This window comes from Thermobia domestica, chromosome 9 (genome assembly GCF_964235325.1).
Source record: "Thermobia domestica chromosome 9, izTheDome1.hap1.1, whole genome shotgun sequence".
Lineage (NCBI taxonomy): Eukaryota > Metazoa > Arthropoda > Insecta > Zygentoma > Lepismatidae > Thermobia > Thermobia domestica.
Genome location: NC_137462.1, coordinates 23,157,515 through 23,173,881, shown reverse-complemented (window position 1 = coordinate 23,173,881; position 16,367 = coordinate 23,157,515). Strand labels below are relative to the sequence as shown.

Genomic DNA, 16,367 nt, shown 5'->3' with positions numbered 1-16,367 from the left:
AACAAATCTGAAGTTCATATTACGTCCTTTAGTGGAATGCAGGTGATTGTAACTAAATTAGAGATGCTAATTCGATATGTGAAGTTCGTTTTCTCCTAACACGTACCGTTTATATTAATAAGTCACATGACATAGAACAGAACAGTCATTTTATGTATACAAACAAATGTCTTCTACGGAAATGACTTGGTGCACCGTTCGTTAATGGTTTGCGTCAACGCAGCGATGTATCTGCGTCTTAATCTGCGATAATAGGCATACCAGTTATAACTGTTTTTTTTCGTCATTTTTTGAGTTTCGTTACGCCCTTCAATTTTTGCGAATACAGGTACGGAATGAACCCTTGGTGATGAGCCTCAGTCAATGGTGAAATAGGGGACCTGTGTAAATAAATAACTAATAAACTGTTGGTCAAAATGACGAGAAATATTCTCATCTGTTGGAACGAAATTTGTGGTTTTACGTTCCACGATTATTTCCTTTAGGCTAAAGGAGACGAGTGAATATTTATGAACAAATTGATGGGATGTGAATGCAGGAGGAAAGGGACAACCCTAGAAAGAACACCCACAGATAGGAATGCGCACGAGACGAGTCGAGACTGGATTTTCCTGACAATTCGAGTCGAGACACGGCTCTTCCAACAGAGAAATATACATTTTTCGAGTCGAGACATCACTTTTATAGCATATTTTCGAGATGAGACAGCCACAAATCTTGTCTCGTGCGCATCCCTACCCACAGACGGGATGTTATCCACATAAACTTGCGTGGTTGGAGATTGAACCAGGAACTCTTCGCACCAGATAAGCGCTCTACCACTGGCCCACCATGCCATCCGTCACTCTCTTCGTCCGTATTATCTGCCTCAGTCCTGTAACAACTTCGCATACACCTTATCATGAATATGCTCCGTAACTCTATCATAACACAATCAAGTATAAATATAAATAGCTCCACATTTACAAGGTTATAAATAACTCACATTACCCTACCCAACAGCCAGCAAATTCTACCTAGACAAACTGTTGCTAAAACTCTTTGATTCATTCCTATACTTTTATTTCGATAGGTGCAATACAGCCAATATTAAACATCAGCAAGAAAAGCAAAGAATAGCAAAGAAAGTCAGTTCCTTTTCTTTTCCAATTCTCTCACAATGCATGTGCTTAAGGGTCTTCACTACAGCGAAATTAAACTACCGCTAATTTTAGAGTTTTTCTGCAATATCTTCGAAACAAATAAAAATATTGGAAAAGCAGGAACGTAGTGAACTAGACAATATGATTTTGCATGTGATACCGTTATCACAACTCACCTATCTGTTTTTGATTTGGAACTGAAGATAGATTTAGCATTTTTTGCGGGTTCTGTAAATAGCGGTATACCAAAAACAGATAGGTGAATTGTGATAACAGTATCACATGCAAAATCATATTGTCTATTTCACTACGTTTCTGCTTTCCCAATATTTTAATTTGTTTTGAAGATATTGCAGAAAAACTCTAAAATTAGCGGTAGTTTAATTTCGCTGTAGTGAAGACCCTTAATTCTTAGCACTTTCAGACTCTAACCGTACAGTGACTACGTACGAGGGGCATCCAATAAGTTATCTACCTAGAAAGGAAGGAAGGGGCGGAGCATAATGACACCTGACACGCATGCCAAGGCCACTATAGAGAACCCCGCTGTGCAGATTGTCAGTCGGAGCAACGCAGTAGCCCTGAGAATATTGTTTGCGTTATGCCGCGTAGTGAATGTTTATATGACGCCGCGAACAATTGATTTGCAGAAGTTGGAGCACCGCTCAACTGGTGACAGGGGACGAAACCTGGATCCACCATTGGGATCCTGAAAGCAAGCAGGAGCAGGACCTGAAGAAGCACCTGCGGAGACAACGTTTTTCGTCGGACAACGAGGTCCAACAGGCTATTTCCCAGTGGTTTGCAGGCCATTTTTCTTTTTCTCTGGAATTTCTTCGCTGGCCATAAAGTGACCACGGTGCATAGACCTCCATGGGGACTACAAAACAGTGGTGACCAAGTAAGCCTATTTGAATTCCTTCCTGTCTAGGTAGATAACTTATTGTACATTCCTCGTATCATCATACCAAATCGAGCGATTCTATGTTAGCAGTTAGCGTTCTTGTTTTGTTGTCGGGAGGGATTCGGCTCGAATCCGGCGGCCGTCCATGCCAACATGCTTACCCATAGCTTTTTTTCCTCAGTTCCGTCAAGCGGATGCCAAGATAGTACTTTTAAATGTAATTTCCTGGCCGACTTCGATTGTTGTTTGACTTATTAATTATTATATTATAGTGTAATTTATATGGTCTACCCAACATTGTTAGGGTCGTCAAGTCTAGGAGGCTTAGGTGGGCGGGTCATGTAACTAGAATGGAAGATAGTAGAAACGCTTTCAAAGTCTTGACTGGAAGATCAATCGGAAATCGACCATTAGGAAGACCTAGGCGCAGATGGGAGAACAATATTAAGATGGATCTCACAGAGATTGGAATACAAAGTAGAAACTGGATGCAGTTAGCTAAGGATAGAAGTCAGTGGAGAGCTTTTGTGAACGCGGCATTGAACCTCCGGGTTCCATAGGCCATAGAGTGAGTGAGTTAGTTAGTTAGTGTAATTTTGCCACGTAGTCTGTATCTCTAGTTTTTTGCTACTAAATAAATTGTCCAGTTGATTAGGCGTAATTTGGCTCGACAAGGCAGCAGTGCGACAATTTATTATTATTATTAAACTGAAAATGTATAAAATTATAATATTCTTCGTAGTACTTGCTACACGAAATTTGGTTATTAATCCGATAGGATGAACAAAATTAAGGGTTGGCACCCTCAATAAAATGGTAAACAACACGAAACAAGAAGTACATTTTGAAATTCGAGATAACATAACAAACATGAGATTTCTTATATCTTTTTCCAGACAAGATGAAAAATTTCTGGAGTCTCATGGACAACACTATTTCTTCCATGTCTTTGATCTCAAACTCTGTTTTAGTGTTACATAAGTCATAGTATAAAAGCTATAAGTTGATAAAGTCCTTGTACAAACACAATGAACGACATTTATCGACGTTTAAAGATATGTCAATCGTTACACTGTATACTTCATGGTTTAAATTTTGTTATATCACATCTTTCGTGGACCTTTGATGGCCATGAAAAATTTTCTGATAATTTTAGATGAAACTAAGAATGCAATTAGGGCATAAATTTACAAAAGGGGACGAGACAAGAAAAACTTTCCCAGAATCGGTTCGAGACGTTAAGAGGCTTCATCCCGTCGAAATTCAAATGCCGCTAATTTTACAATGATTATGTGATATCTTCAAATAGATAAAAGATAATCGAAATGTGGAACACGAGCGCCTTAGACAATATCATTTTACATGAGATACCGTTGTCACGACTGACTTATCTGCTTTCGATTTCGAGCCATTTTGAAAATCGGCATTTATTTTCGCGTTTCTAAACGGCTGAAAACGAAAAACCACTAAGTGACTTGTGATAACGGTACCTCACACAAAATAATATTGTCTAGAGCGCTCTTGTTCCGCATTTCAATTATCTTTTATCTATTTGAAGATATCACATAATCACTGTAAAATTAGCGGTATTTTAATTTGGCCGGGATGAGGCCTCTTAACTTCTATTAAACTTACGAGACGAGAAAACCCTTATTTCTCGTCTCGTCTCGTCTCGAAGGCAACAGTAAATCCCCAATTATTACCTTGTGTGTATAGTAACGCCACCTGTAGGACAATTCTATATATAAAAAAGTAGTTTTATCTTTGGAGCGGTTCTATAATCAGGATTTAATCATTAATTATAACAGTTACTTATCTTTATTTGATGAACGTCTGTGTACTGACGAAAAGAACGAAATGGAATACCTTTCGTGGTTTGAGACATTACATGTATATCATAGTGTTTCTGCTGTGTGAACGGGGTTCAAAATTTTCATCTTCAGAATTGACGAGTGATCATTTTGCAGTTAATAATCACCATTTTCGTAGCCATTTTTCGCCTTTGCTTTTATTAATTTTTAAAGAAGAGCAGTTTATTGTTCATTTTATGACCTATCTGCGTGTAATTCGCCTCAATTACTGCCGCGCTTATTGCCTTGTGTAATGGAGAACCAGCATATCGCATTTCGTATTTCTGTAATCATTATTTACCATAAAATGAGGAGCTATTAAGTAGAAATTTTTATGGTGAATTCTATGCGTTTTAATGTAGTTCCATTTTGAAAGTTAAGCCTATTTTGAGGATTACACAAACGGTCATGGGAAACAGTAGTTAAGAAAACCATTCCAGTCCTTATCAAAACTATCTATATATTAAAATTGTAGAAAAGTCCTCTTTTTTTTTTTTTTTTTTACAAATATTTTCCCATCGTTCTGCAAGTTTGAAAATACGCTTGCGATAGAAATCTGTTCCAGCTGCCTGTAGACACTGACGCACTGCTTGCCGAATATCCTCTAGTGTGTCGTAGCGATGGCCTCACATCTGTACCTTCACAAAACCGCCCAAATTTCCTGATCTGCTCCGATCCTGATCAGTATGTGAAGTGTTTCCTGATCAGTATGCAAACGCGCATTATCCTGTTGAAGGATGATCTTTCCACAACGTTTATCCCGCAAGGTACGACGAAGCTTCAAAAGTGTCTAGATGTAGCGGGCAGAATTTATGGTTTGTTCATGCTCAAGAAAGTCAACCAGAATGCAACCCTATGCATCTCAGAAGACGCTCCCCATAACTTTCCCAATCGATTGCACTGTCTTCGCTTTTTTCTTCGGCGGCGAATTCAAGTGGTGCCGTTCAGTATTCTGTTGTTTTGTTTCAGGTTCATAATGAAGGAAACAGTTTTCATCTTCAGTCACAATACTCTTCAAAAAATCATCACTTTCATGTTGAAATCTCTTAAGAAGGGTTTGGGCAATGGTTAGTCTCTGATGTTTGTGATCCTCGTTTAATAAACATAGGATCCAACTAGCACAAACCTTCCGATAACTTAAGCTTTGAATCATTTCTTGCACCGCACTATGTCCAACACCAAGTTTTGTAGCAATTTCATTCACAGTGATACGTCTACTCTCCTAATAAGCTCATCAACCCTTACTTTGTTGCGTTCCGCGGAGGCAGTTCGAGGGTGCCCATCTTCGATACTCGTGTTTCCATCTCATGTGGTTCGGATTCCACGTTAATCAGTAGGTCCACGTCTCATATAGCCTCGCTGCTGAACGGGACGTTAAACTCAAACTCAACTCAACTCGTGTTTCCATCCTTTAAATGTTTCACCTACCTCCTAACACTGCTGGCACCCATGCACACATCTCCATAGGCATACTGCAGTATCTGGAGAATTTCAGAAGCAGATTGGCCTTCTTTAAGAAGGAATTCAATCTCAGCACGCTGTCGAAACGAAACATCGCTGCAGCCATTTTGGAAATCCTGCCTGTGCTCACGTGCTAGCAACAAACATCGTCAACATCTGGAAGGATAGAAACAAAGTATTGTAAATTGAGATTATATACTTGGTTTCACTTACAACTAAAGATTACGGTTGTGAAAATGTGTTGCTAACGACTTTCAATATGTCCCTCGTATATAAACACTATTTTTCAAGTGTGAGGAACTGGTACTTGTGCTAGTATAGTAATATTAATGATAATAATAATAATAGCAGTATTTTATTAAATATTATTAGCATACATTTGTGGTATATATGTATATAGTAAATCAACCGTTAAGGTGACATTATTAACGCATCGATGGGGAAGGAGCATGCCGTATTTTAAAGCAAAGCAGCAATAGACATGTTTTTCTTCTAGACTTCCAGGAAAGAAAATTATAACTAGGGAGGACAAAATTTTTCATTAAAAAAAAAAAAAAAGAAAATCGATTTGCAGAAAAAACCGAAGAGTCAACATTTTAAAAATCCAAACTGTTTTCCATTTTCTCCAAAAGGAGTTACGAGCTTCCACTGAAACCAGTGAGATTAGGGATGCACGCGAGACGGGACACGAGACGAGAGTGAAAATTTTATGCGAGACGCGAGACGAGACTAAACCATGCGAGACGAGACGCTAGACGAGACTATGTTAAGTCTCGCGAGACTTCTTGCAGTCTCACAACATTTATTGAGTTTTCTAAGTAGAGCGTTAATACCTCCACAAACAAAAAAGTGATTGGGGCAATAGACATTTTCTCAGATTTATTAATATTCAAGGTTGATTTTCAGAATTAAAGCCTTCTTTAGTTTCTAAACATCATTAAAAAAGAAAAGCTTTGTAAATTGGAAATTTATTACAGCATCGATTTAGGACTTTATTTTGCGACACAGACACATACACGCGGGCGCGCACGAATACATGAACTTCTGTTTTTGGTCTGAAAAGCGAATAAGATTCCTATTGCTTCGAAATGTGATATGTCTGTTGTTTCTGTCTTTTTCACATTACTACTAGCGATTAATGTTGGGGAATGGCGGGGAAGTCTCCTCTCGTCAAAGTTTATCCCCGGCCCGGCTCGCAGAAAATAACATGATATTTTTACATGGAATAAGTATTTTGTTTCTATATATTTGTCAAAAACATCCCTCTCTAGTTCTGAAGTTTAATTCAAACACTGGTTTGGTAGGATGACCCTAAGGTTGGTGGGAGATGGTAGGAATGGCCCTATATCTGTCAGTAATTTTATTTTCTAGATCTGGCAACACTATATAAGTTAAAAGCGAAAATTGATAAAATGCGAATTCTGGCAACACTGCAGTTAGTTCAACTGTATGATCTGGAAAATTGATCCAGAAAGCTTTTTTCGTATCAAGTATAGTTTGCTGGATATTTTGATTCTCGCAATTGTTAACATATTGCGTTATCCACAAATCCGTTGACACAAGTAATGTTATTCCTTGGTGGTTGGTGTAAAGGGAGATAGACGACAATGGATAGCAGCACTGTTCTCTTAATGTATTTTTATATTTTCTCTGCTGCTTCCACAAATTTAATGCTAGAGAGTTTAAAACTTTCTGAAAAGAAAGTTCAAACCTATTCTAAGGGAACAAAACCGTGTCCATTTTGGATATTGTTGCGTTAGAGCATTCCTCGGACTAGTAGCAGGCAAAGACAAGGTTGAAATCCGGTTAAATAAAGACGAAGAAATTTACATACAGATATAGTAAAAGGATCCGGGTTTGGTTCAATGAGTTCAGAAAAACATATACGGAAACGGTATATTCTTTATACCCTAATTACATTGGCGACTTTTTTTGTGGGGCAAAAATGTGCCCGCATGGCATACTGGAAATATTGCTGGGGACCTCTAAGCTGGAAAACAATGTTGGATCCAGTAACAATTTATGCTGGTTTTGCTGTAAATTATGCTAGTCCAGCAATTAATGGTCCAGCAATCAAATTCCAGCACAACTTTTCTTTTAATTTGGAGCGGAGGGGACACAAGTTGGGATACCATGTTGAACTCTTAAGTTCCGTCTCCTTAGGATGTTATGAACATTCATCCCATGGAAAGCAATGGCAAACCACCATGGATTCACCTTGCCAAGGGACTTTTAGGTCAAATACCTGCCTTCGGACAGAATATCACACCATCATTCATTAACAGCCATAGAATAACACATTGCAAAATTTTGACCCAGAATATATGCGAGACCATGCGAGAAAGTGTCGCGCTAAGACGCGAGATGAGTCTCAAAATTTTATGCGAGACGAGACGAGACCAACATTTGAGGCTGCGAGTCGAGACGAGACTTTTCCATGTCTCGTCTCGTCTCGCGTGCATCCCTAAGTGTGATTATCGCCGAATCCGGTATCTTTTCTTGTTTCTGGCTCATTTACAAAACTAAACATTTTTGATGGAAACGGAAATCATTATTAAAACCGAAACCAATTTTGACTCAAGACCGTTGTTTTCAGAAACCAGTTTCGATTTATGCAAAAGCTAATAATCGGATTTCGTGTTCACCATTAATTATAGCCATTATCTTTGTTTTAATAATTGAGTAAGTTCCGTAAGGTACAGAGTTGTAATATATAGTGTTACATATGGTTTAAATGTTGTTATATCACACCCTTCTTGGTTCTCTCGTAACGGAGAAGGGTTGAAATTGAGAAGAAATATCAGTACAGAACTAGACGAGACAAGAAGAGTTAATCGAGACGAGACGATAAAACCTTATTTATTGTCTCATCTTCTCTGGTAGGCACTCTAGTGTTAAATAATTAGCCTGTAGTTCCCGTTCGTCTTTGTTTTGTTCCATGGTTTTAAAACAAACACCTGAAATACATGTATTTTATTATAGGAATAATACAACACGTTTGAGATGGGTAACTGTGGGATTTGCATGAACATACGAGTAAAATAGTTGAGTTTGTTCTGAATTTATTGGACCTTAACTTTATTGCTAATTAACGTGAGATTGTTATTAGTTTTAAGGTTATATTAAGGTAATTAAAATGTTGTTTCCTAATGGATTGTATTCCTTAAAGTGGACTATATACAGTTAAGGAACCTTGAAACTAATTAAGTGTGTGAATTATCATTGTCTATATAGGTCGTTTATTAATCTGGTCTATATCGTACCGTGTGGTGCGGAAGGTCACGAACAATGAAAGTGGCTTCATCATACATTATTGTTACACGTAAACTACAGAAGAATGCGTTCCGTCATTATTAACACTGTTTTACTATGTGCAATGAATAGAATCTGTAGTATACAAGTTGTCTCAAGTTCCCTGACATGGTAACTCTGCTATTATCAGAGTTACAACAAAATGTAGGAGGGGAAACTGTCTCCAAATATGATGTTTTCAATCTAAAATGAATGAACATTTTAAATCGGACGAGTCGTTTGGGCTGTACACTCTTTATGCGCCCAGGTGGCTCAGTGGTAGAGCGTTCACCTCCGGTGCTTGGAGTTCCTGGTTCGATTCCAGCTCACGGCGTGTGGACTCTGTGGGTGGACAAACACCGTGCTCGTGGGTTTTCGCGGGGTCCTCCCGTTTCCTCCCACTTTCTTCATTCCACCATTTCATTCATCTCTCATCATCACCGTCTCCTTTAGCCTAACCGACATAACTATGGGACGTAAAACATAAAGATTTCATTTCATTTCATTTTTTTATGCGCCCAATGTTGTGAAAATGCAACGTTGCTATTTATCTGGACCCACAACATAAGTGAATGAAGTTACTGTCTTTTACGCTAACGTGTCGAAGACCAGCCCCCAATCACCATACTCTTACAAAATTTATCCACCTCCCGCCCCACCTTGCCTTTCCCAGACCCTCTATTAATTTCATGAGGTTCATTTCTTGAAATTACTCCTCGGATACCAGTTATAACTACCAACACATTTACAACTACATACTGCTATTTACCATACGGTCACACTAAATTTTGTAAGAATATGGTGAATGGGGGCTGACCATCGACATGTTAGCATAAAAGACAGTGATTTCATTTACTTACGTTGTGGGTGCCAGTAAATGGCAACGTTGCATTTTTATTTAACATTTGGCGCATAAATAGTGTACAACTCAAACGGCTCGTCCGATTAAAAAAAATCCTTCACTTTATATTGACAATATCATATTTGGAGAAGTTGCCTCTCTTACATTTTGTTGAAACTCTAATAATAACAGAGTTACTCTATGCCAGGGGACTTTTGAGATACCCTATATATATATATATATAATAATTTGTGTATCTGTATATGTTTATCATCACATTTTCGATTAAAAAGAAAAGTCGTATAAAGCCACCAAATTAGATGTATATCTTCACTAGATATAATTCTCTACGAAGAGCCCCTTTTTTCGATTTTGAGTTCGATGGGACCAGATTTGGTATGTGAAAATCTATACACGTTTGTAACGGTTCCTTTTAACAAAATATCCGTGCAAATATGTAACCCTCAATACATCTTCGTTTTGCAGGTTTACATAATAGCATAGGATAAACACCGGGAGTGGAGTAAAAGAAAACAGTCCTTCCTATGGAGAGAGATAACATTTTACATTCACACTCAATGCATGGGCCTTTCATAGACGGTCCCGAAATGGAGGATCCTTTACTTACTTATTTTACTTAGCGATCAATTAATGGACAGCAGGAGGAAATGGGAGAACTCTGAGAAAACTCACGTTGTTATTCACTACAAACTTACATGGCTAGGGATGGAAGCAGGGACCACTTGCACCAAGCATGAGCGCTGCACCAGAAAGCCACCATATATCCTTCACACATACCACAGTCAGATACACTAAAACGACTACTGTATTTTTCGTCCAGGGGTCAGTTGTCATAATTTCTCTCTCCTGGTGTTAACAATAAATCTTTCCGTTCATCGGAACACTGGTATTCCCAGCGATCCTTACGTTCTGCTTTTCTTGCACGGCTCCTCACTTGTAACAGAAACAATCGTACCTGAGTACGTCTGCGATTCAGCTGATTTAACTGTAGAAATCCAGTGGATTTTCAGATAATCCAGTGGATTTAACTATAGAAATATATTTAGAGGAATTAGTCTATTTCACTGGCTGCTTCACGAGAGGGCGGTGGGAAGATCCCCCAAAGATTACCTTTTTTATAAGCCTACACATAAAAGGTAGCACTATTTCATTCTGATTTCATGAAGTCTACATTGATCGTCCAGGAGGTGGTCCGCGCGCTTCTGGATCCGAAAGTGTTCTCTTTTGCATCATGTTAAAAATGTTCTTAAATAAGTAGTAGACTTGCATGGTCCTATCAAGGATACTTTTTCAGGTATAAGGAACTAAAAATAAACATTTCAGGTATAAGAAACTAAAAATAAACATATTACGTTGATATGAAAAGAAAAATCCCAAAAGACCAATACACCTGTTCCACAAGTTGAATCAACCTAAAGGATTCTAATCGCGGTATCTTTACAGCAACAACACTGCACCTTCATACCTGTTCGTCGATATATATATATATATATATATATATATATATATATGTGTGTGTGTGTGTGTGTGTGTGTGTGCGTGTGTGTGTGTGAGTGAGTGAGTGAGAGAGAGAGAGAGATTTGTTTTAAGGACCCATTGAGAAAGAAAGACATTGCCAATAAAAATAAATAATAGAATTTATCGCTGCCCTATATTCGCGCGCAGTTACGGCAGTAAATTGTTATCAGATGTCAGAGACAGAGGTTTGGAATCCTTTCAACAAAATAAAGACATTTAAAGAGCGAAGCACGTAATGTCCAAATGTAGATTGTGTTCCCATACTAATTCTTTTAAGATTGCTGTCAAAGATATGCACCTGGCGTTATGCATATATTTAAACTCTAACTGGCCAAGCGTATAACGGTATGCTATTCGATTGAAATAGAGGGAGTAAATGCATATAGGAACACTGATAATAAAGCTCTTTTACATTTGTTTTAAATTTATTACTGTTGTTAATTTGTGTGTTGAATATTTATTTCTTCCTTCCCTATGGAAGCATTGTACAGTCAGCGACAAAAGTTCTTTCCCGTGTGGTAAAATTTATTTTGGGAATAGCAGTGGTATGGCTGAAACGCATAGAAAATTGCATTGTTTTTAATTCACTGAAAATTGCCCTTCAACTCTGAAGTTATTTACGAAGCAAATTTCATCGAACGGAAAGAAAATGAAATGAAATGAAATCTTTAAGTTTAACGTCCCACGGTTATGCCGGTTAGGCTAAAGGAGACGGTGATAATGAGACATGAGTGAAATGGTGGAATGAAGAAAGTGGGAGGAAACGGCAGAACCCCGAGAAAACCCACGAGCACGGTGTTTGTCCACCACAAGGTTCACACGGCGCGATCTGGGATCGAACCAGGGACCCCAAGCACCGGAGGTGAACGCTCTACCACTGAGCCACCGCGCCTCCATCGAACGGAAAGAATTTTTTGTTGCTAACTGTATAAGTCTACTTATTGAATGGTGTCTTTTCTAACATTTAAAGACATTTGAATTTGAAAATTGATGTGAGCTTAAAGAGTACTCGCGTTATTTTTATTGTTTCAAAATAATAACCCTCAAACCAAGACGAAATGACGTTAAATATAACGAGTCCGTGATAAAATACATCGCAGTACGCGGTATTTCAAACTCAAGGAATCATGGAGCTGCCGGTCCCTAATACTCGCACTGAAGCATTTAGTATTCACTATTCTCAGTTCTTACTTTGTGCCTATTTTGGACACTCCTTAAAATTAGGGGATATCTGAGAATTCTGTTGAGAGTATGTGTGAGAAAAGTATTTGTAGTTGGGAATCCCTTGCACATCCATTACACATTGACAGTGACGTATTTAGGATTTTGTTTCGGGGGTCTATGCGCAAGACTTAAATAAGCACTTATATTTTTCCTTTTAAAACGCAAACACACAAAGGCGTAATTGGGGAAGCATAGGGGCATTTGCCCACCTGAATTTCAGAATTAAACAGGTATATATTTTAATCGATTGTCTAGGATCTTACCCCCCACCCTCAGGCAAATCTGAAATGACGCTTCTGCAAACACTTTGAATATTTGGAATCTCATTTCAACTTAACTGATTTCATTTTAGAAAAAAAAAAAGAGAGAGAGAGAGAGAGAGAAATATTCAGTTTTATCTGTGTACTTTTTTCCTGAAAATAAATGTTGACAAAAGTTGAAGCTGAAATATACTGATTGCAGTGCTAATGACAAGAATTGCAGGCGGGTAAATTTTATGTGATAAGATACCAAAAATTAACAGTGAATCTAACCCTTTATTCTGTTCATAGAAGAAAGAGGAAGCATCCTCTTGGCCTACCTAATATCCCGGGCTCCTTATTTCCCTCCTCTTGATTTTCTTTAATTCAAACATTTACCTTTCTTTATAACTAAATGATGTAAATATTTCTTTGCTATAATAACTAAAGTCCCGTTATGTTGATATCCGTGTAAGTTTGTGTGGAACACCAGTCTCGGTTTATCAGCTTCTCTTAGTTGACGAAGGTCGACCTGATTCGCAACTAATTACGGTCGAAAGTATGATAGGAGAAAAGAAAGAAAGTAACAACTAAGAAAAAGAAACAGGAGAGTAGAATGGACGAAAGAAAGAATGAAATTTGACAAATAAAGTATTATTTCTGTACAAACAGCATAAGAAAATGAATAGTCAATGAAATTCTTAGAGATGGCAAGAAGGATTATAGTTGTACGTGAAATGCCAAAAACTAACATTTATTTCGGAGGGGGGGGGTTGAGCCCGATAGCCTCCTAAATACGAGGGGGTGCGGTGGCTCAGTGGTAGAGCGTTCACCTCCGGTGCTTGTGGTCCCAGGTTCGATCTCAGCTCGCGCCGCGTGATCTTTGTGGTTGGACCAACACCGTGCTCGTGGGTTTGCTCGGGGTTCTCCCGTTTCCTCCCACTTTCTTCATTCCACCATTTCACTCATCTCTCATAATCACCGTCTCCTTTAGCCTAACCGGCATAACCGTGGGACGTAAAACTTAAAGATTTCATTTCATATTCCTCCTAAATACGCCATTGCACATTGATGATACATGCATTTTTGGATTACGTATGTATGAATTCTTTTACGCTGATATGAGTTGCCAGTCCACGCTTTCTCGAATTAGAAATAGCACGTTCGAAATTTAACTTACAAGGTTAATACTAGGCTTATGCACCCTCAAATATCCAGATGAGCTTTTTCTCTTATCTTGATGAAGAATTACCTCTTACAGTTTGTTGGTATAGTTCATTAACATATATTCCCTATAAATTCTGGATGTAGTCTCCATACTTAAAAGTCGATGGCACATATAGGAGTAAGTGTTCGGAGATAACATCAAAGAGCTTTGGGAAGTGGTTCATTACACGAGGACATGAGAAATATTGTAGTTTATCATAGGTGCACAAATGCGTCAACGTGTAACTGTAGCGCGCCGAAAAATTGACGGAACGATGTTAAATAACTCGAAAGCGAAGTGTTGGATCAAGGTCGGGTAAAAAGGATTAGCAATTATTTTCATCCCTGAATTCCACTAATGCAGTGGTTCCCAACCGATGTGTAGCGAACTTTTAGAATTTAAAAATCATGAAGCATTTAATAATTAATTGAAATCAATTTTGAGACAGAATGTACCAGTCAACACCTCCAGCAGCAGTCGCAAAGCTCAGTACAGGGGCGGATCCAGGACGGACTTCTGGGGGGGCGGTCAGTAGTAATACTATTACTTAGAGCTACTTTTAAGAGCTCCAAACTTTTTTTATGGATGGGTTTATTTATATATAAAATAAGAAAGTTTCCTCTTATAAGGGGGGCGATCGCGACTCCCCTGGATCCGCCCCTGGCTCAGTACCACATAAAGTCACAACTTTATTGAAACCTTTAGTCTTACACTACTATAATTTATATTATTAATAATAAAAATCAAGTTAAGAGTGTCGTAATATCGTGGGTGTTCATTGAGTCGTCTCTCAAAAAGGTTGGGAACCAATGCATTTATGTACCAGTGGATGTAGAATAGTGCCGGCACGAGGGTTAATTTCACACAAAAGTAAAGTTTAATATATCTTCTACAAACAAGATGGTGAAACCGAAAGAATTAATACTAAAGTGTTTCGATTAAATTAGTTTTTACTAATAATGAGAGTAAGTAGAGAGACAACGATTGGAGATGAATATTAGTGATAAATCGATAAGGTATATGCATTTAACAAATTATTATTGCAGGAGGCACAATGCTTAGGTGCCACCTCTTCTGGTACGTGGGTTTCCTGCTGGGATTCCATATCATGGAAATGTGTAATGAACATTATAGTATCTGTAGTCTGTCTCAGTTTTTAAATTTCCTCCCACATTCTCATTCTATTACTCATTTCATATTAATTCACTTTTGTTAATAATGTGCCTTATTTTGACGAAGGAGGGTAAATTAAAGATTTTCTTTCATTTTTAAAAATTGTTATTGTGTCGAAACGGATTGAATGCGTCAGGGCGTTTCGTTGCTCTAACAGGCGTACATTAGCTTTCTGGACCTAATTGTCACATCTTTTTATTTACGTTCCTCCCCAGTTTGCCTCACGATGCAAACTGGGGAGGCATGTTGGGACGCACATGCTGAAAATCGAACCTAGGGCCACGCAGACCTGATTCCAACACACTAACCATTATGTCGGAACTCTCGTTTCCTTTAATACATAATATACAATTTCTCATATACATTATTTGCAATTAGACTTCACCATTTCACATTTTTTCTGAAAGCTCAAAGAGGTACGTTGTTCGTGTCACAAGAGGAGCTGACATTCGATATTTGAAAGAGAAAAGAAAGGAAGAAAGAAAAGAAAACTTGAGGAATTACATTCAGTAATGTAGCACCAGCTTCTATGAGTTTTTTCTTTCTTTCCAATTAAATATCTTATTTGTGTGCAGTACCTGTGTACAAAGCCAACAAATTTTACTATATTTTAAAATATTGCGTGTAGGAACTTAAAAAAAAATGAGTTTTTAAACTGTTTCTAATAAGATTCTTTGCCGCTGAAAATTGAGCTTTGAATCTTCATTACGCAATGGAGTTCAACATCACTCCGGAATAATAGAGTTGGTGGCAAGTTTTACGTTGTTATCCTTTCTCGTATGTAACTAACTGTATAGAAAGAATTATGAAGCTTACCTTTTACGTGGGTTGTCACATGATATCGTGGTTTGAATGGTATTTCTAATAATATTGACGTTGTAATGTTCCAGTGGAGATATCGACAATGGGTGTAAGCCCAAACACATAACGTTGGCAGATTTTATTGTTCATAAACTTGGAAACCTCTCGACGCTATAAACACATAGAGATCAATACAGGCTCAGATAACGTACTACCTATAAACTGTGGGATAGTTTGTGAATGGAAGCTCTCTAGAGAACTAGGAGGGTTAGCAGACTAGAAATATGGTTCACTTTTTCTTTCACATTGTAAGATTCTTGTTCTCAGAATAACATTGGGACATGAAATAGTGTTCTCTGGCTGTTACATTTGTGTGATTGCAAAGGTTTTGATGGAATAAAAATTCGTTTTTTTTTTTTTTTTTTTTTTTTTTTGTTTTTGAAACCATGGTCTTCCGCAGCGAGGTGCATGGGTAGGCAGATGTCCCCTGGAGTCTCCAAAGACTGTTCAGGTCTTAGAAACACATGTCAAAACATACTAATTTGCTCTTACATACTATAGTAGTTATTATATTTATATTAAATAGTGAAGTACTCTATTTTTTTTTTTTTTTTTTTTTACCGTAGATAACCAGGATGTGTGATTAAGTAGTATACGAGGAATGTCCAGAAAGTGACAGACGCTTTGGCCTATCA

At 37.9% G+C, this 16,367-nt stretch overlaps 1 protein-coding gene across 3 annotated transcripts in view; it reads left to right on the top strand.

Annotated features, from left to right (window-relative positions):
• Positions 1–16,367, top strand: part of Tpst (tyrosylprotein sulfotransferase) — a 532,464-nt gene that overhangs the window by 11,561 nt on the left and 504,536 nt on the right. The gene's annotated exons all lie outside the window — the stretch shown is intronic.